Genomic DNA, 26,945 nt, shown 5'->3' on the forward strand with positions numbered 1-26,945 from the left:
GTTACATATTCATCGACAATAGCTATACTTGCTAGATGATGCAATGGTTACCTCAGGCATAAAACATAAATGTATACAAAATTAGAAAACTTGTACAAAAAATAATTTAAATAAAAACCTCTAGTTCTGCAAGTATTGTAGGGGGAAAAATATGACACATAATCTGTTATCTGCTGAAAGACCTCATGACTCTTAAACAAAAAATAGAAGCAAGAAATAAAGCAACGTAGGTCACTTATGAACCCAGGAGTACTCTATATAAATGAATCTATTATCTATAATGGAAAACATCCCACTTGTTCCTGATTAGCAACTTATGACATGTACATGATTATTTCCACTAACTGGACACAGGAGATAAAAAAATTATTCAAAAGAAAAGAAAAGGAGCAGCATCATGTTAATATCAGGCCCATCTGAAGATGATCACAGATCATCCGATAAGGTATGTTTGGAAAAGGCTGATAACTCAAATCTCCAGCATAAACCATCCAACAAATAGTGCAGCCATGGGACAAAAAGTATTAGAATGTTCAGAATACCATCTCCCCTCTGCAGTCAGCCTTTCCAAGACAGGCCTCATGTCACAATCAGATTCGGGTAGCTTGTCCATCTGTGCTCTGAGACTAGGCTTCCAATTTAAAGCTGTACACAACTCAGGCACCACAAACTATACCATGACTCCCACTCAGCAGGTTAGGGTCTCCTTCTCCTCCTCTTCAGGTAAGACCCAGACAAGCTCCATAGCAATATTGGGTAGCATAGGACAAACAGACGATGTTAGGATCTCCAAGCTATTTTCTGGGCAGTACTCTCCATTATACATCTCAATAAGCGGTAGTGTTAGTGACTCTGGCATCACAAATCTTTCATCAGGGGAAATAGAGACGTCATGGACCGTTGTGACATCCAATTAAAATGTTTCCATATGAAGAGGTAAAAGTTCTTCAAGTGCTGCAACTATGTTTGCTGATAAAGATGCAATATCTATGGTAAGAAATGTGTAGTTACATCTTTAAAATAATCCAAAAAGGAACAGCACCACAAAGAAAGCAATTTAATCTTTTCTTTATTGGGATATCATACAATCCAACAACACGACGTTTCGGTCTATCTGACCTTAATGATGTGGTATACAGTATAGCCCTAGCCCACTCCATATATCCCCAGAACAAGGGTGAGGTGTCTATTACCTATTCAGGTGTACAATTAACATTACCAACAATTAGTTGAAAACATTCACAACTCCATCTAGTGGTGGAAGGGCCATCCATCTATTTACAAGTAACCTAGAACAACAACATACTGTAGATAAATTTATACAGTGAATATGAAAACATTTGAAAAGGTAAAAAATGTATATATATATATACAAAATGTATCACAATCCAATAATATGCTACAAAAACAACAATCTTACGCCGAGATTACGAGTTTGGCGTTAACAGGGGTGCGTTGCTAACGAGGCTTTTTTTTTTCTACCGCTCACTTAGGCCAACGCTGGTATTACAGGTTTTTTTAAACCTGGCGTTAGCCGCAAAAAGTTGAGCGTAGAGCAAAATTTAGCTCCACATGTCACCTCAATACCAGCGTTGCTTAAGTCAGCGGTAGGCTGGCTAAACGTGCTTGTGCACGATATCCCCATAGGAAACAATGGGGCTGAGCTGGTTTGAAAAAAACCTGACACCTGCAAAAAAGCAGCGTCCAGCTTCTAACGCAGCCCCATTGTTTCCTAAGGGAAATAAAAAATATGTCTGCACCTAACACCCTAACATGAACCCCGAGTCTAAACACCCCTAATCTTACACTTATTAACCCCTAATCTGCTGCCCCCGACACCGCCGCCACCCACATTATACTTATAAACCCCTATTCTGCTGCCCCCAACATCGTCGACACCTACATTATAGTTATTAACCCCTAATCTACCCCCCTCATGTTGCAGCAACAATATTACATTAATTAACCCCTAATCTGCCGCAACCAATGTCGCAGCCACTATAATACATTTATTAACCCCTAAACCTAAGTCTAACCCTAACCCTAAACCCCCCTAACTTAAATATAATTTAAATAGATCTAAAGAAATTTACTATAGTTAATTAAATTATTCCTATTTAAAACTAAATACTTACCTGTAAAATAAACCCTAAGCTAGCTACAATATGACTAATAATTACATTGTAGCTAGCTTAGGATTTATATTTATTTTACAGGCAACTTTGTATTTATTTTAACTAGTTAGAATAGTTATTAAATAGTTATTAACTATTTAATAACTACCTAGCTAAAATAAATACAAAATTACCTGTAAAATAAATCCTAACCTAAATAACAATTACACCTAACACCACACTATCATTAAATAAATTACCTAAACTACCTCAAATTAAATACAATTAAATTCAATAAAGTAAATTACGAAAAACCCCCACTAAATTACAGAAAATAAAAAAAGAATTACAATAATTTTAAACTAATTACACCTAATCTAATCCCCCTAATAAAATAAAAAAGCCCCCCCAAAATAATAAAATTTCCCTACCCTATACTAAATTACAAATAGCCCTTAAAAGGGCCTTTTGTGGGGCATTGCCCCAAAGTAATCAGCTCTTTTACCTGTAAAAGAAAAATCCAATACCCCCCAACATTAAAACCCACCACCCACACATCCCTACTCTAAAACCCACCCAATCCCCCCTTAAAAAAACCTTACTCTAACCTCCTGAAGATCTCCCTACCTTGAGCCGTCTTCACCCAGCCGGGCACAAGTTGTCCTCCAGAGGGTCCGAAGTCTTCATCCGATCGGGGCAGAAGAGGTCCTCCAGATGGCAGAAGGCTTCATCCAAGCGGCATCTTCTATCTTCATCCTTCCGGAGCGGAGCGGAGCCATCTTCTATACAGCCAACGCGGAGCCATCCTCTTCAAACGACGTCTTAACGAAGAATGAAGGTTCCTTTAAATGACGTCATCCAAGATAGCGTCCCTTGAATTCCGATTGGCTGATAGGATTCTATCAGCCAATTGGAATTAAAGTAGGAAAAATCTTATTGGCTGATTGGATCAGCCAATAGGATTGAGCTTGCATTCTATTGGCTGTTCCAATCAGCCAATAAAATGCGACCTCAATCCTATTGGCTGATTGCAGATTACTGCAATTACTTCCTGTTTCAGGATTAATTTTATATCCAATGCCAGGGGACAGCAAATGGGTCTAATGTCGCCCCCACATATGCTAATGTCTTCATGAATATCTATGAGGAGAGGTTTGTATACACTCATAAAGCATCTTCACAGTATGGAATATGCTGGTTTAGATATATAGACAATATTTTTGGCATATGTAGTAGTGACATTGACTCCTTGCTGGAATTTGTGGCTGACTTGAATGTTTCTACCAGACACATTAAGTTTAAATTAATAAATAGTGAGGAATCAATTGATTTCCTTGACACCACTATACATAAGATGGATGGGAGATTAAAGGTTGATTTATATAGGACAGATAGTGACAGGAATAGTTTATTGAAATGTGAAAGTGCCCATTACCCTTCCTTGGTAAATAGTCTCCGTAGAAGTCAATTCTTGCGAGTGAAGGAAATTGTGTCTGATGAGGAGCTGGTTCAGGTTAGATTAAAAGAAATGGGGGATTTGTTTCTGCAGAGAGAATACCCTAAGCCATTGATAGAACAACAGATTAAGGAGATTGATACTATATCCAGACAATTTATTCTAAAAGGGGGACTACAATGAAAAGAGAAAGGAGAAACAGGAGAATAAGCAGACGGTTTTTGTGTCCCAATTTAGTCCTTTGAGTGAGAAGATTGGTAGGATCATTAAAAAAACATTGGTCTATCTTGAAAGATCTTAACCCTAATATTGTAGAGTTTCAGGAGGCACCTTTGCCAGCCTATAGACGCTGTAGAAATATAAGGGATGTTTTGATAAAAGCAGATGTTGTCTTAAATAAGGGGATCACTCAAACTTTTCTCTCTACCCCTAAAGTAGGTTGTTTCCCTTGTTTGGGATGTTGCAACTGTAATAACATCATTAAGGGGGACATTTTTGTTCATCCCTTAAATGGGAGAAAATTTAAAATTCCAGGTTTCTTTACCTGTAACTCAGAATATATTGTATATCTTATTAAATGTCCCTGTTCCAAAATTTATATTGGAGAATTGACTAGGAGGGTTAGAGATATATGAACATAAATCAAATATCAACCAAGAATTGCTTTCTTTGTGGTGCTGTTCCTAAAATCTGGTTGCCTTTTGAAACAGAAAATAGTCTGTTTTCCTACCAGAAACTGAAAATATTTATCAGATTTGAGAAGCCACTACAAGACAGGTGTATTAAGTGACCATTATGATTGGCGCTTTCAAAAGTGCACCCCACCATGACAAAATTTTGAACATCTTCAGGAGATTTTTGGCCTACTTCCTATGTCACTGGAATCCATCATTGCAAATATATACAAAATAAACCCAGAACATAAAGGGCTATATTACAAGTGTCAAGCTAAAGTTAGCATAGGTCACTATACGCAACATCATAACTGTGCTTAATTACGCACATATTACAAGTTGAAAGCAAACTATTGCGCCCAGGTACAATCAAAATTTGCAGGTCAGTGCGCCTAAAGACCAAGGGGCATATATATCAAGCTCCATGTTTCTGGCGAGCCTTCAGGCTCTCCAGAAAAACAAGTTATGAAGCAGCAGTCTAAAGACCGCTGCTCCATAACCTGTCCGCCTGATCTGAGGCGGCGGACAGACATCACTGAAAATCAACCTGATCCAATACGATTAGGTTAATTAACACCCCTGCTAGTGGCTGATTGGCCACGAATCTGCAGGGGGCGGCGACAGTGTGGGCTGTCGGCATTTATCGATGTGCAGCGGAAATGATACACAATATCTGATCATGTCCGCTCGCACAATAATAAATAGGCCTCCTTGCGTACAGTATTAATAAAAAAGTTAAACAAAGTACAACATAAACACATTAAAATAAAGTATTACGGGGGGCGTGTCTGTGTAGCGTTCTGGTTAGGATGCATCTTCTGCAGGCTCCGGCAGAAATATTGATAATCCACTGATTATTATTAACAAACAGCAAGACTAACATCTCACTATATTAAGACATCACAAAGTCACTTTCTGTGACCCGGCATTTGATCTCTTGTCTGTTTTTATGAACCCGGGGAATCAGATCGGAACAAAGAGGCCTAGGGCAGTGGCCCACTGTCAGGCATACACCTCCACCCCTAGAAGAAACAGGGTATCGGCGCTGTCGGTATAATCCGACTTGCTGAAATTTCTTGACTTCATAACAATAGCGGGAAAGAAAGCTTTATTTGGGGACAGCAGTATTGGAGCATTTTCTTTCTCTTGTTGCCTCGGAAGACACCCGATATGGCTGAAGTGTGTCTTATACTGAAGCCTGATAATCAATTAAGGAAAATTGAGCTCCTCATGCAAAAATTAATAGACAGTGCACCGTATGACTATCTGCTTCAACGCATGCAAGCAAACCTACACAAGCCCTCAGGAAAAGAGAATCTTGTTGTTACAGTGCCTCTGACTCAAAGGGGTTTGCCAGAGATCCAGCATGGCAATCCGCCATTACAGAAAGCCCTCATGGAGCGCAGCAAAGAAACCCGCAAGGAACCTCACATGAGACCTTTCTCATCGCTGTTGCCTTCTCCTTCTGGCATTGCAAAGAAACACAATAGCCTCGTCATTCAGCCTCAACAGGCGCCTTCGTCAGAATCCCCGGGGCTTCGGGTAGGCGAGAAGAGGATTATGTGCAATGCGGCAGGAGGGATAGCAGATCAACACAACCTCTCAGCATCCGCATCGCAGCTGCCAGATAAAGTGGTGAGGAGATCCAAGATCATATCCCAAGCCAGCAATGGACATGATATTTTCTGCCTACTCCGCAGCGATCCTTTCCCCAAGAAAGGTGAGGGGTAGCCTGCAGATGGCCCTCTTAGACAGCATGCGGCTGGTTTTGCTCACCGGAGCAGCACCGGACACCTCTAGCTATCGATGTATAAAATGGACTATGGTAACATTCATAAGAGTCATGTCTAACTTTATATTGTGAGCTGCTGAAGGTTTGAAGTTTTTCTATAAGTTAAAGATACACTTCTTGTTTTTCCTCATTTTTTCTTGTTTGTTATCGTTCTTTTATTTGGGGACACATAAGCATCAGTACTTCCATTGTGTAGCTTGTCTGTCTGTTGGATGATCGGAGTAAACTAGCAAGACTAGGGGACTGTTGATGAGTGCTACTATCTGCGGCCAAATTGGATGGACGTTGTTAGGAATTATTAGGAATTATTGTTAGCATGACTAGCGCCATCATGTTCTTCGCCGCCATTTTGTCTTAGGCATCCATCTTGTGTAATGAATCTTTTATTATAGTGGTTTATTATGTAGTAAGAAATATGCTGATGTTAGGGAGACTTGCATAGATATAATAGCCCTGAGAATGACCCTGACAATGTGCTTGGATGCATTGTTATCTCTACAAGATGTCAAACGGCTGTGATTTGTGCTGGGCTAGGAGGCCCAGTTACTGTTTATCTGTAGTTAGGTATTTCTGTAGAAATGACTCCCTAACACTCCTTTTCTTCCAATTATATTTTAAATGAGTTTCTTTGTTCTTATAGAAACACTTTGTGAAATGATGTAATTATGAATATGTCACTTGTTAAACCTATATGCTGTAATTCTTGGCTATAAAAGTGCCTAACAACTGGCAATAAACAGAATAGCTTTTGGAATCATAGCTGCGTGGTCTGAAATCTATTCTCCTGGACATCCTGAACAGATAAGTACTGATTTCCAGCTGGTATGGTGTGCCCGATGCCCAGTCCTGAACTGACAACCCCCTCCTGAAACCAACACGTAACAGTTTCTGGTGTCAGAAGTGGGATTTACACAGGGTGAGTGGATAGTGTTTATTTACTCTGCTTTCCCTCTGTGAATCTGAGCCTAAATTTAGTTGGTTTTGAATATATGATAAAGGGTTTCCTGCATTAAAGAAAGAAGCAGGGTTTGTGCGAAGGTTTGAGTCATGTCGGCACTTGTGATAAATCCCTCTAGACAGGTTAATAGTCCTGTGCTAGTTCTAGACAGGTTAATAGTCCTGTGCTAGTTTATGACAGGTATTGTAGTCCTGTCTGGTAAGCGTGCAAGTTAAGTTATCATGCAATTTGATGGGAGGTTTTTAAGTTAAGTTCCCCGGGCAAATTGGCATTGATGTGTTGAAGTTGTCCCTATACATTCCTATAGTAGATTTTTGTTACCTATCACTGGAGATTGGATACTAATGTGTTTGCTTGCTTGCTTTTTATTGCTATATAATTGCTGTGCTGTTGTGTGCTTAAAATATATATAAAGGCCTAGATTTGGAGTTTTGTCGGTAAGGACCCGCATAGCTAACGCCAGCTTTTTTCTGGCCGCACCATAAAAATAACTCTGGTATTGAGAGTCCACATAAAGGCTGTGTTAGGCTCTAAAAAAGGAGCGTAGAGCATTTTTAACGCAACTTCAACTCTCGGTACCAGAGTTGCTTACGGACGCGGCCAGCCTCAAAAACGTGCTTGTGCACGATTCCCCCATAGGAAACAATGGGGCTGTTTGAGCTGAAAAAAAAACTAACACCTGCAAAAACCTTACCTTACCAGCCCTGAACAGGGCCCTTTGTGGGGCATGCCCCAAGAAGTTCAGCTCTTTTGCCTGTAAAAAAAAAAACATACAATACCCCCCCCCACATTACAACCCACCACCCACATACCCCTAATCTAACCCAAAACCCCCCTTAAATAAACCTAACACTAAGCCCCTGAAGAGCATCCTACCTTGTCTTCACCTCACCAGGTATCACCGATCCGTCCTGGCTCCAAAATCTTCATCCAACCCAAGCGGGGGCTGGCGATCCATCATCCGGTGGCTGAAGAGGTCCAGAAGAGGCTTGGATCAAGATGGTTGCCGGTCCGGATCGCCTCTTCTTCCCGGATAGGATGAAGACTTTGGAGCCTCTTCTGGACCTCTTCAGCCACCGGATGATGGATCGCCAGCCCCCGCTTGGGTTGGATGAAGATTTTGGAGCCAGGACGGATCGGTGATACCTGGTGAGGTGAAGACAAGGTAGGATGATCTTCAGGGGCTTAGTGTTAGGTTTATTTAAGGGGGTTTGGGTTATATTAGGGGTATGTGGGTGGTGGGTTGTAATGTTGGGGGGGTATTGTATGTTTTTTTTTTACAGGCAAAAGAGCTGAACTTCTTGGGGCATGCCCCGCAAAGGGCCCTGTTCAGGGCTGGTAAGGTAAAAGAGCTTTGAACTTTATTAATTTAGAATAGGGTAGGGCATTTTTTATTTTGGGGGTCTTTGTTATTTTATTAGGGGGCTTAGAGTAGGTGTAATTAGTTTAAAATTGTTCTAATATTTTTCTTATGTTTGTAAATATTTTTTTATTTTTTGTAACTTAGTTCTTTTTTATTTTTTGTACTTTAGTTAGTTTATTTCATTGTAGTTATTTGTAGATATTGTATTTAATTAATGTATTGATAGTGTAGTGTTAGGTTTAATTTTAGGTAATTATAGGTATTTTATTTACTTAATTTAATGATAGTATAGTGTTAGGTTTAATTGTAACTTAGGTTAGGATTTATTTTACAGGTAATTTTGTAATTATTTTAACTAGGTAGCTATTAAATAGTTCTTAACTATTTAATAGCTATTGTACATGGTTAAAATAATTACGAAGTTGCCTGTAAAATAAATATTAATCCTAAAATAGCTACAATGAAATTATAATTTATATTGTAGCTATATTAGGATTTATTTTACAGGTAAGCATTTAGCTTTAAATAGGAATAATTTATTTAATAAGAGTTAATTAATTTCGTTAGATTAAAATTATATTTAATTTAGGGGGGTGTTAGTGTTAGGGTTAGACTTAGCTTTAGGGGTTAATACATTTATTAGAATAGCGGTGAGCTCCAGTCGGCAGATTAGGGGTTAATAATTGAAGTTAGGTGTCGGCGATGTTAGGGAGGGCAGATTAGGGGTTAATACTATTTATTATAGGGTTAGTGAGGCGGATTAGGGGTTAATAACTTTATTATAGTAGCGGTGCGGTCCGCTTGGCAGATTAGGGGTTAATAAGTGTAGGCAGGTGGAGGCGACGTTGAGGGGGGCAGATTAGGGGTTAATAAATATAATATAGGGGTCGGCGGTGTTAGGGGCAGCAGATTAGGGGTACATAGCTATAATGTTGGTGGCGGCGCTTTGCGGTCGGCAGATTAGGGGTTAATTATTGTAGGTAGCTGGCGGCGACGTTGTGGGGGGCAGATTAGGGGTTAATAAATATAATACAGGGGTCGGCGGTGTTAGGGGCAGCAGATTAGGGGTACATAAGTATAACGTAGGTGGCGGTCGGCAGATTAGGGGTTAAAAAAAATTAATCGAGTGGCGGCGATGTGGGGGGACCTCTGTTTAGGGGTGTTAGTGTACTTTAGAGTACAGTAGTTAAGAGGTTTATGAACCGGCGTTAGCCCAGAAAGCTCTTAACTACTGACTTTTTTCTTGCGGCTGGAGTTTTGTCGTTAGATTTCTAACGCTCACTTCAGCCACGACTCTAAATACCGGAGTTAGAAAAATCCCATTGAAAAGATAGGATACGCAATTTATCTAAGGGGATCTGCGGTATGGAAAAGTCGCGGCTGAAAAGTGAGCGTTAGACCCTTTTTTGAGTGACTCCAAATACCGGAGTTAGCCTAAAACCAGCGTTAGGAGCCTCTAACGCTGGTTTTCACGGCTACCGCCAAACTCCAAATCTAGGCCTTAGTGACTGTGCATTTTATTACTGCTGCTCTTTTTGTGTTGTTAAAGAAAAGTGGGGTCTGCTCATAGCCAAATATTGTTAATAATGCACAGAGAAGAGGAAAATGTTATTGCATTTGTAATATCTACAAAACGGTTAACAAACTGTAAAAAAACAAAACAAAAAAAAAAAAAAAAAGAAATATTTCAGGCAGAAAGGCACCCACTCTAGAAAGGGAGGGGGGATCATAAAAAAAATCTGTCAGTGAGCAGCTGTGTAGAGTCCGTGAAGAGAAATATAAAAAAAACTGTTTCAGAAGCTCCGTTGTATGTGTGTGTGCAGTAATGAAAGGGAGATTTAAGTGTAACAGATTTAATTATTTAAAATGTGTTTATCTCAGTTTGTGAAGACATGGCCAATCTTTTCAAGTTCAGATATGTACAAATACATTTTAAATTTGGAGGAAAATTAATAAATATATGTTTTCCTGAAAAAAAAAAAAAAAAAAAAAGGGGGAGTGAATTGCTGGTATGCGAGATGATCTGAGCTTGTGTGTGTGTGTGGATCGCTGTAAAAATGACATAATGAGGTATTTTGAAGTCTTTTTGTTACAACTTTAAAGTCATAAGCATGTTTTAAATATGTGTGTGTCCTTAAAGGGACAGTGTACTGTAAAATTGTTTTTGATATTAATGTATTGTCAATGGCTTGTTATACAAGCTGAATAGTTTAAAATGTAGGAGAAGTTGCATTTGCAAGTTTGTGTATATATGAAGTAAATTGTAATGGGTTGAATTCTTTGTCTGTAAAATCAGAGCTCAGTGCGTAGACAAAGCACTAGAAAATTGTCATTTTATTATTTAAAGGATCAGTTCACTCATGTGAAAGGAGTTCAGGAGCAGCAATAGCACTGTATTAGTAGTTTGCAAAATATATTTTTTTGGGACCTTTCTTTGTATTCTTTTTAAATCTGTCATTTAGTTAGCAGATCTTTCTTTTGCAGTTTAACTGAATTCTCTCTGTAATGCAAACTGAATTGATAAGTTGTCTACAATCTTAGGCCTAGATTTAGAGTTCGGCGGTAAAAGGGCTGTTAACGCTCCGCGGGTTTTTTTCTGGCCGCACCATAAATTTAACTCTGGTATCGAGAGTTCAAACAAATGCTGCGTTAGGCTCCAAAAAAGGAGCGTAGAGCATTTTTACCGCAAATGCAACTCTCGATACCAGAGTTGCTTACGGACGCGGCCGGCATCAAAAACGTGCTCGTGCACGATTCTCCCATAGGAAACAATGGGGCTGTTTGAGCTGAAAAAAAACCTAACACCTGCAAAAAAGCAGCGTTCAGCTCCTAACGCAGCCCCATTGTTTCCTATGGGGAAACACTTCCTACGTCTGCACCTAACACCCTAACATGTACCCCGAGTCTAAACACCCCTAACCTTACACTTATTAACCCCTAATCTGCCGCCCCCGCTATCGCTGACCCCTGCATTACACTTTTAACCCCTAATCTGCCGCTCCGTAAACCGCCGCCACCTACGTTATCCCTATGTACCCCTAATCTGCTGCCCTAACATCGCCGACCCCTATGTTATATTTATTAACCCCTAATCTGCCCCCCACAACGTCGCCGACACCTACCTACACTTATTAACCCCTAATCTGCCGAGCGGACCTGAGCGCTACTATAATAAAGTTATTAACCCCTAATCCGCCTCACTAACCCTATCATAAATAGTATTAACCCCTAATCTGCCCTCCCTAACATCGCCGACACCTACCTTCAATTATTAACCCCTAATCTGCCGACCGGAGCTCACCGCTATTCTAATAAATGTATTAACCCCTAAAGCTAAGTCTAACCCTAACACTAACACCCCCCTAAGTTAAATATAATTTTTATCTAACGAAATAAATTAACTCTTATTAAATAAATAATTCCTATTTAAAGCTAAATACTTACCTGTAAAATAAATCCTAATATAGCTACAATATAAATTATAATTATATTATAGCTATTTTAGGATTAATATTTATTTTACAGGCAACTTTGTAATTATTTTAACCAGGTACAATAGCTATTAAATAGTTAAGAACTATTTAATAGTTACCTAGTTAAAATAATTACAAATTTACCTGTAAAATAAATCCTAACCTAAGATATAATTAAACCTAACACTACCCTATCAATAAAATAATTAAATAAACTACCTACAATTACCTACAATTAACCTAACACTACACTATCAATAAATTAATTAAACACAATTGCTACAAATAAATAAAATTAAATAAACTATCTAAAGTACAAAAAATAAAAAAGAACTAAGTTACAGAAAATAATAAAATATTTACAAACATAAGAAAAATATTACAACAATTTTAAACTAATTACACCTACTCTAAGCCCCCTAATAAAATAACAAAGCCCCCCAAAATAAAAAATTCCCTACCCTATTCTAAAATACAAATATTACAAGCTCTTTTACCTTACCAGCCCTGAACAGGGCCCTTTGCGGGGCATGCCCCAAGAATTTCAGCTCTTTTGCCTGTAAAAAAAAACATACAATACCCCCCCCCCAACATTACAACCCACCACCCACATACCCCTAATCTAACCCAAACCCCCCTTAAATAAACCTAACACTACCCCCCTGATGATCTTCCTACCTTGTCTTCACCATGCCAGGTTCACCGATCCGTCCTGGCTCCAAGATCTTCATCCACCCCAAGCGGGGGCTAGACATCCACTGAAGAAGTCCAGAAGAGGGTCCAAAGTCTTCCTCCTATCCGGCAAGAAGAGGACATCCGGACCGGCAAACATCTTCTCCAAGCGGCATCTTCTATCTTCTTCCATCCGATGACGACCGGCTCCATCTTGAAGACCTCCAGCGCGGATCCATCCTCTTCTTCCGACGACTAGACGACGAATGACGGTTCCTTTAAGGGACGTCATCCAAGATGGCGTCCCTCGAATTCCGATTGGCTGATAGGATTCTATCAGCCAATCGGAATTAAGGTAGGAATTTTCTGATTGGCTGATGGAATCAGCCAATCAGAATATAGTTCAATCCGATTGGCTGATCCAATCAGCCAATCAGATTGAGCTCGCATTCTATTGGCTGATCGGAACAGCCAATAGAATGCGAGCTCAATCTGATTGGCTGATTGGATCAGCCAATCGGATTGAACTATATTCTGATTGGCTGATTCCATCAGCCAATCAGAAAATTCCTACCTTAATTCCGATTGGCTGATAGAATCCTATCAGCCAATCGGAATTCGAGGGACGCCATCTTGGATGACGTCCCTTAAAGGAACCGTCATTCGTCGTCTAGTCGTCGGAAGAAGAGGATGGATCCGCGCTGGAGGTCTTCAAGATGGAGCCGGTCGTCATCGGATGGAAGAAGATAGAAGATGCCGCTTGGAGAAGATGTTTGCCGGTCCGGATGTCCTCTTCTTGCCGGATAGGAGGAAGACTTTGGACCCTCTTCTGGACTTCTTCAGTGGATGTCTAGCCCCCGCTTGGGGTGGATGAAGATCTTGGAGCCAGGACGGATCGGTGAACCTGGCATGGTGAAGACAAGGTAGGAAGATCATCAGGGGGGTAGTGTTAGGTTTATTTAAGGGGGGTTTGGGTTAGATTAGGGGTATGTGGGTGGTGGGTTGTAATGTTGGGGGGGGGGTATTGTATGTTTTTTTTTACAGGCAAAAGAGCTGAAATTCTTGGGGCATGCCCCGCAAAGGGCCCTGTTCAGGGCTGGTAAGGTAAAAGAGCTTGTAATATTTGTATTTTAGAATAGGGTAGGGAATTTTTTATTTTGGGGGGCTTTGTTATTTTATTAGGGGGCTTAGAGTAGGTGTAATTAGTTTAAAATTGTTGTAATATTTTTCTTATGTTTGTAAATATTTTATTATTTTCTGTAACTTAGTTCTTTTTTAATTTTTGTACTTTAGATAGTTTATTTAATTTTATTTATTTGTAGCAATTGTGTTTAATTAATTTATTGATAGTGTAGTGTTAGGTTAATTGTAGGTAATTGTAGGTAGTTTATTTAATTATTTTATTGATAGGGTAGTGTTAGGTTTAATTATATCTTAGGTTAGGATTTATTTTACAGGTAAATTTGTAATTATTTTAACTAGGTAACTATTAAATAGTTCTTAACTATTTAATAGCTATTGTACCTGGTTAAAATAATTACAAAGTTGCCTGTAAAATAAATATTAATCCTAAAATAGCTATAATATAATTATAATTTATATTGTAGCTATATTAGGATGTATTTTACAGGTAAGTATTTAGCTTTAAATAGGAATTATTTATTTAATAAGAGTTAATTTATTTCGTTAGATAAAAATTATATTTAACTTAGGGGGGTGTTAGTGTTAGGGTTAGACTTAGCTTTAGGGGTTAATACATTTATTAGAATAGCGGTGAGCTCCGGTCGGCAGATTAGGGGTTAATAATTGAAGGTAGGTGTCGGCGATGTTAGGGAGGGCAGATTAGGGGTTAATACTATTTATGATAGGGTTAGTGAGGCGGATTAGGGGTTAATAACTTTATTATAGTAGCGCTCAGGTCCGCTCGGCAGATTAGGGGTTAATAAGTGTAGGTAGGTGTCGGCGACGTTGTGGGGGGCAGATTAGGGGTTAATAAATATAACATAGGGGTCGGCGATGTTAGGGGTAGCAGATTAGGGGTACATAGGGATAACGTAGGTGGCGGCGATTTGCGGTCGGAAGATTAGGGGTTAATTATTTTAAGTAGCTTGCGGCGACGTTGTGGGGGGCAAGTTAGGGGTTAATAGATATAATACAGGGGTCGGCGGTGTTAGGGGCAGCAGATTAGGGGTACATAAGTATAACGTAGGTGGCGGTCGGCAGATTAGGGGTTAAAAATTTTAATCGAGTGGCGGCGATGTGGGGGGACCTCGGTTTAGGGGTACATAGGTAGTTTATGGGTGTTAGTGTACTTTAGGGTACAGTAGTTAAGAGCTTTATAAACCGGCGTTAGCCAGAAAGCTCTTAACTCCTGCTATTTTCAGGCGGCTGGAATCTTGTCGTTAGAGCTCTAACGCTCACTGCAGAAACGACTCTAAATACCAGCGTTACAAAGATCCCATTGAAAAGATAGGCTACGCAAATGGCGTAGGGGGATCTGCGGTATGGAAAAGTCGCGGCTGAAAAGTGAGCGTTAGACCCTTTAATCACTGACTCCAAATACCAGCGGGCGCCCAAAACCAGCGTTAGGAGCCTCTAACGCTGGTTTTGACGGCTACCGCCGAACTCTAAATCTAGGCCTTAGTGTTGCGATCTGTGAGACTAGCAAAGAAAAAAAAAGACAAACAGAGGAGTGAAAATATTTAAAGGGATACAGGCAAATTGATATAAAATCTGAGATTTTAAGGAAATATTTACACAGAAGACAATGAGGTTTACTGTAAGCCTAACACTAGTATATTTAACTGTGTCAGCAGTTTCAATTAAAGGTAATTTTTAATTTGAGTAAAATGTCCCTTTAACTAGCCTGCATCCCACTGTGAGTGTGTTTTTATGCTGGTTATGCTTGCTTAGGCTATTTAATGAATGTCAGTATACATTTTTATTATAAGTAAGGCCAATGACTCATTAGGAATAATTTAAAGGGGAAATTTTATTATTATTTTTTTGAAGAGAGCTTATTTTATTTTTTTGTTATATACATTTGTTACATTTGGCTAGAGATCTGCAGAATGGTGAATATCAAATTATAAACAAAGTTAAATCAAATAATTGTGTTGTTATTAAAATTTTGGTTATGTAAAGGTATAGACTGGATTCTAGCAGCTTTTCACAAATTATTTGTGCCACACCTGATTTACTTAAAGGGACAGTCTACCATATAATTGTTATTGTTTTAAAGATAGATAATCCCTTTATTACCCATTCCCCAGTGTTGCATGGCCAACACAGTTGTATTGGTATGTTTGTTGCCTCTCTAGTTGCCTTGTGTCTAGGAGCCTTCTTCCAGCTCCCTGGTCACATGACTGTGACTGTATATGGTCTATTGTCTTAAATTTAGCATTGTTTTGTGCTGGATCTTGGATGACCCCCTGTGCCTGAACACAGTATTATCTATATGGCCCACGTGTATTTTGTCTCTGTGTGTTGAAAAGAGATTTAAAAAAGCCTGTGATAAGAGGCAGCCCTCAAAGGCTTAGAAATTAGCATATGAGCCTACCTATGTTTAGTTTAAACTAAGAATACCAAGAGAAAAATTTGATGATAAAAGTAAATTAAATTAAAAGTCCTATCTGAATAATGAAAGTTTAATTTATACTAAAATGTCCCTTTAACAGTGGATTTGCATGGTGCATGCGAGCAGGAGCTATATAGAACAGTAGCTGTAGCATTATTATCTAATAATTCCCAAAATTGGATACTTAGGTGTTTGTGTGTTCTTTTGTAAATTTATGGTTAGGGATTTTATTTGTAAATATGCAACTGGAGTTTATTGATCTTCTGAAGTGATTGCATTATTAGTGTGATCTCATAGTATTGTGCATGGTAGAATTTGCAAATCTAGGGCATAGAAAGTTGTTATAGGATTTTTAATTATTTGTAGAGTTTTGCTAGAATGTAGGATTTTTCAGTGCTGTGTTTCAGTGAATGTAAGTATATGTGCTGAATTTCAGGTTAATTCTGGTTGTTAAAAGTTTTTGTCGGCTGTTCATGTTTTGTTTTGTAAAATGGACAATTGGTTTAAGTGTTTTCTAAGAGAATGTTGTGTTTTTATTTTTCGGGACTGCGTGTGGGAGCTTGCTGTATGGATAGCATATTGAATAGTTAGGTGTATTTGATTTTGCTTGCTATTTGAGAATTGTATTCTGCATGCATGAGTGGAGAGCATAATTTGTCTTTTAGTTTCTTGTTATGTTGTGTTTGCGTGCCACATGGGATGTTTCACGCAAACAAGGGGGAAGTATTGATGAGTATCTTTATGTGATAGGGGTGATTGTTTTTAGGTAAGAAGGTGAACCTAAAATGTTTTGAATCTCCTCTTACAATGTTATTGCCTAACCACCAGCTGTGCCCTAAATTTCCCTGTCTTATCCCTATGCAGGATGCACTATGTCCCTAGGATTGTCTAGAACTTTCCTTCATTGGGAATCTGGCCACGGACATCATCTACCTTGATGGCCACCCCAGTCATAGCCTGTATACTCATACCCCACTCCCTTTTCCCTCCCTGGTTGCTTCTATCTCTTCATTGTCTTTCTGTGTTTTGTTTTGCTCTCATATTTCAGATGCCTAAAATGTTTTATTTTTCTATTTGGTTCTTAACACTATATTTGTATTTGCAGGATGAGATCATGCAGCTGTATCCAGAGATTAAAGACACTAACTGAATTATTTTTGAGTTTTTTTCCATATTTAGGTAAAATCTGTACAGATAAAATTCCATAAGTGCACTCTTCAAAAGATTAAATATGGAATGCAAGTAAACCTTTAAAGAAAGAAAAGATGAAGATAAAAGACCTTTGTCAAGCTTGTTTTAACCACCATACTGCAGTAAAAGTTGCTGAACTATCTTTGGATCCATTATTTGCTTTGCATGCTGGTACCAGCCCCAGAACTAGACTCTGGGTAATCCATGACTGTCTCCTCTGATGTGTGTCATCAGAACATAAAGACTATCCTTCTCTGGACTGTGCCTTGCCAGTGGATATGGAGAACCTGTTATGCTGTTGCAGGGTCAACCAATTAAATTAGGGGAGTATTGTTTTAACTTGTGTACTTATATTTCTTGTTTTGTATGCTATTGTATTGGTGTTATTTTTTTGTTGATCACATTAGTTATAAGAAGTCATATAGTTTTGTCTGCAGAAAAGTGTAACCCTTTAGATAAGTCTAAACTTTGCAGTATTGTAACCTATTGAATGGCTCATTGAGTATAGAACATATGTTTCCACCTTTATAATTTAAAGAAAATGCTGAAATATATCAGAATATTTTAGACCCTCCACCCTGTGGAACATAATGAGGACATGTCTCAGCTAGAAGTTTATATTAATTAGACAGAGAGATATTTGTTTAGGGAGTGGCATAATTATAGTCATATTGATAGTATATTTTCTACATGCCATGGCTCTTATTGGAGCTATGTTATGAAAGCAAATGTATTTTGTTTCCCTTTTATTAATTGGTATGGTACTTGCAATTTGAATTTGGTAATTCCAGATGTTTGTCAAAGAAAGGATTTATCTTACCATACAGAAGTGTTTACCTTTAAGAGATTTTGTAGTTTAAATGATGTTATGATTGTATTCTTTCCTCATACATGAGTGTGAGAGAATTTAGGTTGAATAAAATAATTAGTAAACTATTAAATGTTTATATCAGATGAGATTGTTGACTATTAAGATCATAGTTGGAGAATTATAAACATTATATATAGTAGCTGTGCAGAATAAAGCAACACTAGGTTCTTTTACTTTTAGTAGTTCAAAGTAACCATGTAAAGAAATTCATTTGAGAGAAAATGTTTTTATTGACTGTTTTATTTTTCATTTTTTCTACAGGGCAGGCCTTAGCATAAGTTTTAGTATAGCCATGCAGCCTCTTGATGAAGTTTAGCCGTTTTCACTTGCTTAATATTCATGAAGTATCATTTAAATTGTATAGAGAAGCTGTGAATTATTCTCTGTAAAGTATCAATGTATTTAGTTTGTATTATATATCCACAATGTTTATAAAGGATGAGTTAAGCTAAAGGAATTGTGATGCTTACTAAAAAAGATGAAATAAGTTTTATTTGGACATAATTGTGATTGTATTGGGGTGTGTACTCATCTTGTGCTGTTTCTGTTTCCTTCATAGACTCCCTGTGACTTGAGTGTCTGCTTGCCATGGGGATCCAATGGCTGCCTTGTCTACCCCATGAACAAACCATCAGATTTCCAGCATCTCCCTGCGGAAGAACACTGGATAAGCACCCCTACTGTAAATGAACTGTTGGAGAACTGTATTATAGCAATTTGTCTAAGGAAGGTGAAGCGCTCTAAGAGGACAAAGGCTGTTCTTAAAATGATCCGAGGCCACCTAGAGACAGTTGTGCTGTTACCATGTCATGCTTTGCTGTGGAGAAAGGAACTGTTGGAAATATTGGGGGTTGCTAGCAATGCAGGTGGATAAATAAGAGATGCAGCATTGTTTGGGGGTAGATGGGGGGCTGGTTGGGTCTTTGTGCAGATAGACCAGTAGTTTGGGGATGCTGGGAGGTGAACGGAGAGTATTGGAGGGACCGCACCTATGTGCAGTGACAAATTGTGCCCTATTAGCCTATAAAATTATACCACTACATATGAATATTTTGCTGTATAGTATTCTCACATAGAGTCCTGTTACCATAGTATTAAGCTTATACTGTTGTTAAAGGCTTTACTAATTTTCTGCGCCTGTCTATTTTTGTGTTATTCTGTTAGAATAAAAGAGTGGTATGTTAGGAATTATTGTTAGCATGACTAGCGCCATCTTGTTCTTCGCCGCCATTTTGTCTTAGGCATCCATCTTGTGTAATGAATCTTTTATTATAGTGGTTTATTATGTAATTAGAAATATACTGATGTTAGGGAGACTTGCATAGATATAATAGCCCTGAGAATGACCCTGACAATGTGCTTGGATGCATTGTTATCTCTACAAGATGTCAAACGGCTGTGATTTGTGCTGGGCTAGGAGGCCCAGTTACTGTTTATCTGTAGTTAGGTATTTCTGTAGAAATGACTCCCTAACACTCCTTTTCTTCCAATTATATTTTAAATGAGTTTCTTTGTTCTTATAGAAATACTATGTGAAATGATGTAATTATGAATACGTCACTTGTTAAACCTATATGCTGTAATTCTTGGCTATAAAAGGGCCTAACAACTGGCAATAAACAGAATAGCTTTTGGAATCATAGCTGCGTGGTCTGAAATCTATTCTCCTGGACGTCCTAAACAGATAAGTACTGATTTCCAGCTGGTATGGTGTGCCCGATGCAAAGTCCTGAACTAACACCACCCTCCTGAAACACACACGTAACAGACGTTAATAAAAATAAGAAGGGGATGTTCAATTTCATGACGATACATTTAGTGTAAATATTTAATAAGGTATTTTTGTTTGGTTGTTTGAGCCACAATATGTATAACTACTTTAGCAGCACAGTAATAGACAAACAAGGCACAATGGCATAGGTTTTGATCAACAAAAGATAAACTAATATACCTTGAAAATAAAGTAGCAATCTGTGCCTCGCTCTTTCTTGCAGATCTAACCTACTAATATATAACCCATATTCCTCTCAAATCTGGCCTTTAAGATACCTTTTATACGTCTCTCCCCACTCTCCATAAAAGGTTAGTTAGATATACCCCAGAAGCACTTAAAGAAGATCTAACCTGGAGTATACCCCAACGTTCCTTTGGTAGTGTATAACTAATGCTTCCTAATTTAATTTCCACTCATCTATATATAGTCTTGCCAGCGAGATAGAAATTTTACTATATAATAAAAAATAAAACTTCTTAATTAAGAATTAATCCCTGAACATGATATATCATTTTTGCCCCCTGACCTAAGATCATACACAATATTCCCACGATTATTTGAAAATAACCCAGCTATCCCCCATAACGTATTCTTATGCCATAATAAACTTTATCCCTTAAATATATGTGGCTCAGCTTTAAAATTTATAAGCATGATTTAGATTAAAACACATATGATCTATGTTTCTCATACTATAACTGTTGATTTTGCTTAACTCCAGTTTCCCCCCATGTCTCTCTTTATCACCAATAAATATGTTACGACCCAAGAGTGGTCTACATAACCAGAAGTTGGGGAACAATGAAAACATACACTGCATTTAAATGGTTCCTTCCAGTAATAATATGAATGTTCATAAGAATGTCTCACACCTTTTAACAGTTATTTCAAAGGCTTATTGTGACAAAGCATTTTACTGTAACACCTTTGATGTATGTGTACATTCAACTTATGATGTGTATGTCTAAAGTATCAAAATAAAGCTCTTTTGAAAATTAAAATAAAGCATTACACTTGTGTATAAACATTCTGATAAAAAATATTTGTGGCCGGACTTTTAGCCGACGGACACTTGGCCGACGGATACTTGGACGACGGACATTTGGTTGACGGACATTTGGCCGAAACACAAGTGGCTGTCACATAACAGTCCGGCCATGAGATAGATAGATTTGATAGATAGATACATAGATTAGATAGATAGATAGATAGATCAATAGATGCAATAGATACATTTGATAGATACGATAGATAGATTTGATAGATAAATAGATAGATTTGATAGATAGATAGATAGTTTCCCAGACAGAGAATTACAAAACGTGCGGCCTGGGACCCATGGTAAGGTTCCCAGAGGCAGTTGCGGCGCCCGAGGCTCTGATTAGAACAGAGCACTCTGGAACGTATCTGCCCTCGGCCGAAATTGGAACATTCTTTAGCTTTCTGTCTGCATTTTGTCAGAGCACCAAAATATTTGATATAGATATTAATAAAACATTTTGATAAGGGTTAAAAGAAGAGAGTCTGCTGCCTGTTCCCCGCAATGCTAGGTGGACAGGCTCCCAACTTGGATGCTTTGTCTGCACCTAGCTTTGTAAACAAAGGCCCTTAGACTCCAACAAACTGACAAGGAAGCAAACTAGTTGCAGTATATGTAACAGGATATAACAATGATTAATTACTGTAATGCTGATGATGACTAGTGATGTCCCGAACTGTTCGCCCGCGAACGGTTCACAGCGAACATAGCTTGTTTGCGTTCGCATTTGTGGGCGAACACATGGCGATGTTCGATCCGCCCCTATGTGTCATCATTGAGGAAACTTTGAACCTGTATGTCACAGCCGTCTGACACATTAGAGCCAATCAACATCAGACACTCCCTCACAGACCCTCCCAGCTACTCGGAATCCGCAATTTTAGACTCATAACGACCTTGCTTTCTTAATGAGAGGACGTGTTGTGTTTTTGCTCCTGACATTAATAGGAAAAACATAGCTAGGCTAGTGTATTTAGTGTCCACTACAGTCCAGAAGGACTCCACTCATCTCTGCTGCAAGCACAGCACCCCAAAAAGCCCTTTTTAGGGCTATATTTCGTGCCATTTTTTTTTCCGTATTTTTTTTATTAGCATTTGCCTGGCTTTCAGCCTGTGTGTTTAAGGCTCACAGCATATGCTGTGATTACTGCCACCACTGATATCTCCCTAACAACATTAGTTTAAATTTAACTAACCAAAAATTGTAATTATTTTGCTAGTGTAATTTTTTTTTATTTTCTATCAGGCCTGTGTCACACAGCATATACTCTGGTTCATTGCTCTGTGCCAGCCACCAGTGTTAATATCCGTTTATAACATTATTTTAAATTTTAATTTTTTTATTTAAATCATTTTTCTAGTGTAATCTAATTACATATATTATCAGGCCTGTGTCTGTCAGGCTCACTCAGCATTAATATACCTCATTTTTTTCAGTCTTTTGGTTAATTGGTCTGTGCCAGGCAGCCACCCACCACTCATATCTTCTCCACCTTAATTTAAATATAAAAAAAAAGTTTAAATTTGTTTGATAGTGTAATCTAATATACTTTTCTATCAGGCCTGTGTGTTTTGCTGACATACAGAGCCTACTGTGTTTACTTGCTGCCCTCCCTAGTCTATGAGCCACGACTCATATGTGTTTAACCTTTTTTTAATCCCCCCCCAAAAAAAAATAATTTAAATAATTTTTCTAGTGTAATCTAATAGTATTTTCTATCAGGCGTGTGTATCTGACTTACAGAGCCTACTGTTTTTAATAGCTGCCCTTCCAAGGCTATCAGCCACGACTCACATGTATGTGCTTAACCTTTTTCTTTAAATTCCCCAAAAAAGTCTTTAAATCATTATGCTAGTGTAATCTAATTTTATTTTCTATCAGGCCTGTGTCTAACTGTCTATCTGACTTACACAGCATACTGTTGTTAATTGCTGCCCTACATAGCAGCCAGCCAGTGCGACCACTCATATGTGCATTGCCCTTCTTAACATAATTTTAATATTAAAATCTAAAATGTTAAAATATTTTGCTAGTGTAATCTAACTTAATTTGATATCAGGCCTGTGTTTTTGTCACTTACACAGCATACTGTGTTAAATTGCTGTCCTACCTACCATCCACGACTTATATCTGCCAGCCTGTGTGCCAGGCCCAACTACCCAATTAGTGGCACCAATCATAATTCTTGTAACAGTATAAAAAAAAATTAAAAATCATAATTTTTTGTACTTCAAATATTCAGTCTACTAGTGCCATTGAACTGCAGTTTCCCCCTGCCTGGCAGCCTGTGTGCCAGGCACAAACTAGCCAATTAGTGCCACCAATCCTAGTTTTTGTAAAAGTATTGTTAATCTTTAAAATTCCAAATTGATCGCTTGTGATTCCTCAGTTTGCTCGTGCCATTGAATTGCACTTACCTACTGCCTGCCAGCGTGTTTTCCAGGTCCAACTAGCCAATTAGTGGAACCAATCATAATTCTTATAACAGTATATAAAAAAACAAAAATCATAATTTTTTGGACTGCAAATATTCAGTCTCCTAGTGCCATTGAATTGCATTTACCTCCTGCCTGCCAGCCTTTTGTGCCAGGCCGTCTTGCCAACTATTTACACCAATCATAATTGTTGTCACAGTATAGTTACTAATTAAAATTAAAAATTTTGATTGTTGATCTTAATCCTCAGTTTGCTCATGCCATTGAATTGCACTTTTCTACTGCCTTCCAAGCCTGTGTGCCAGGCCTACTTTCAAAATATTTACACCAATCATATTTGTTGTCACAGTATTCTTAATAATTAAAAATTAAAATTTTTGGTAATAGTTGTTCTGAATCCTAAGTTTGCTCGTGCCATTGAATTTCACTTTCCTCCTGCCCTGCAGCCTGCTGTGTGCCAGGCCCACCTAGCCAATTATTGCCCGCAATCATATTTCTTTTAACAGTATTGCAAAAATTGTCAATCATCACTGTTTTGACTGTCAGTATTCAGTCTCCTAGTGTCCTTGAATTGCATTTACCTCCTGCCTGCCAGCCTTTTGTGCCAGACCGTCTTGCCAACTATTTACACCAATCATAATTGTTGTCACAGTATAGTTACTAATTAAAATTAAAAAAAATTTGATTTTTGATCTTAATCCTCAGTTTGCTCATGCCATTGAATTGCACTTTTCTACTGCCTTCCAAGCCTGTGTGCCAGGCCTACTTTCAAAATATTTACACCAATCATATTTGTTGTCACAGTATTCTTAATAATTAAAAATTAAATTTTTTGGTAATAGTTGTTCTGAATCCTCAGTTTGCTCATGCCATTGAATTGCACTTTCCTCCTGCCTAGCAGCCTGCTGTGTGCCAGGCCCACCTAGCCAATTATTGCCCGCAATCATATTTCTTTTAACAGTATTGCAAAAATTGTCAATCATCACTGTTTTGACTGTCAGTATTTAGTCTCCTATTGTCCTTGAATTGCATTTACCTCCTGCCTGCCAGCCTTTTGTGCCAGGCCGTCTTGCCAACTATTTACACTAATCATAATTGTTGTCACAGTATAGTTACTAATTAAAATAAAAAAAATTTGATTGTTGATCTTAATCCTCAGTTTGCTCGTGCCATTGAATTGCACTTTCCTACTGCCTTCCAAGCCTGTGTGCCAGGCCTACTTTCAAAATATTTACACCAATCATATTTATTGTCACAGTATTCTTAATAATTAAAAATTAAAATTTTTGGTAATAGTTGTTCTGAATCCTCAGTTTGCTCGTGCCATTGAATTACACTTTCCTCCTGCCTTGCAGCCTGCTGTGTGCCAGGCCCACCTAGCCAATTATTGCCAGCAATCATATTTCTTTTAACAGTATTGCAAAAATTCTCAATCATCACTGTATTGACTGTCAGTATTCAGTCTCCTAGTGTCCTTGAATTGCATTTACCTCCTGCCTGCAAGCCTTTTGTGCCAGGCTGTCTTGCCAACTATTTACACCAATCATAATTGTTGTCACAGTATAGTTACTAATTAAAATAAAAAAAAATTTTGATTGTTGATCTTAATCCTCAGTTTGCTCGTGCCATTGAATTGCACTTTCCTACTGCCTTCCAAGCCTGTGTGCCAGGCCTACTTTCAAAATATTTACACCAATCATATTTGTTGTCACAGTATTCTTAATAATTAAAAATTAAATTTTTTGGTAATAGTTGTTCTGAATCCTCAGTTTGCTCGTGCCATTGAATTTCACTTTCCTCCTGCCTTGCAGCCCTCTGTGTGCCAGGCCCACCTAGCCAATTGTTGCCAGCAATCATATTTCTTTTAACAGTATAGCAAAAATTGTCAATCATCACTGTTTTGACTGTCAGTATTCAGTCTCCTAGTGTCCTTGAATTGCAGTTACCTCCTGCCTGCCAGCCTTTTGTGCCAGGCCGTCTTGCCAACTATTTACACCAATTATAATTGTTGTCACAGTATAGTTACTAATTAAAATTAAAAGTTTTTTGATTGTTGATCTTAATCCTCAGTTTGCTCGTGCCATTGAATTGCACTTTTCTCCTGCCTGCCAGCCTGTGTGCCAGGCCCAACTATCCAATTAGTGCCAGCAATCATATTTCTTTTAACAGTATTGCAAAATTTGTCAATCATCACTGTTTTGACTGTCAATCTGCAGTCTACTAGTGCCCTTGAATTGCATTTTCCTCCTGCCTGCCTGCCTGCCTGTGTGCCAGTCCCAACTAGCCAATTAGTGCCAAAAATCATATTTATTGTAACAGTATTGGAATTTTTGTTAATCATAACTGTTTTGACTGTGATTCTTCAGTCTCCTAGTGCCATTGAATTGCAGTTTCCTTTCTCCCAGCGTGTGTGCCAGACAGGCCCATTTGCCAACTAGTTTCCAAACAATCATACTTGTTGTCACAGTACTTTTAATATTTTAAAAAATTAACAATTTGTGATTTTTAAAACATCTGTCTTTTTTGGTGTTGTCAGTCTCACAGCGTATACTGTGCCCACTTCACAGTGCCACCACTCAATTGGTGTAATAGTATTGTTAGTGTCCATTTTAAAAAAAATGACAGGCAGAGGCAGGCCACCCAGCAGGTTCCGTGGTCGTGGTCGTGGTTTTGTGATTCCTTTAGACCCTACAAATATGCACATTGTTCAGACGCCGGGTGCCAGGGGGGATGCGAAAAGTTCTGAGGAGGACCTAGATGAATGGCTAACACAGGACACCCAGTCTTCTTCAGCTTCCGCTGCTAGTCCTCCTAACCTTGATGCACCATCTACGTCGAGCTGTGCTTTGGGCAGGTCTCAAGTGACCAGTGCCACTCCCCCGCCTGTCGCCACCACCAACACTAGCACCACAGCCACTTCACTTGATCTGTCACAGGAGTTATTGACACATCATTTGGAAGAAATGAGTGATGCACAACCATCATTGACAGAGGATGTAGATAATAGTGATCAGTCTCAGTCAGGCAGCATTACCGACATGGAGGTACGGTGTGATGATGATGATGTTGTACCCGCTGCTGCTTCCTTTCTTGATGTGTCAGATACAAGTGAAGCGGTTGATGATGATTTGTCACGTGAGTGCCTGCTAGAAGAGAAGAAGAAGAGGGGGAAAGTTCAGATGGGGAGACAGAGAGGAGGAGGAGACGATTTGGAAGCATGGGGAGGTCTTCTGAAGGAGCTAGATGCACAGTCAGACAGCATGCATCGGCACCCGGGGTCAGCCAGACAACACACCGACCCCCATCAACGCATGCTGTTGCCACCACCAGAATGCCGTCATCGCAGATCTCAGCAGTGTGGATTTTTTTTGTGTGTCTGCCTCTGACAACAGCGATGCCATTTTCAACCTGTGCCAAAAGAAACTTGTGAGTCGTGGGAAGTCCAACACCCACCTTGGTACAACTGCTTTGTGAAGGCACATGGTCTCCCATCACAAAGGCTGATGGGAAGAACACATGAGTAGAAGCAGCACACGAAGTGAAAGCCCCCCTCCT

This window comes from Bombina bombina, chromosome 6, assembly GCF_027579735.1.
Source record: "Bombina bombina isolate aBomBom1 chromosome 6, aBomBom1.pri, whole genome shotgun sequence".
Lineage (NCBI taxonomy): Eukaryota > Metazoa > Chordata > Amphibia > Anura > Bombinatoridae > Bombina > Bombina bombina.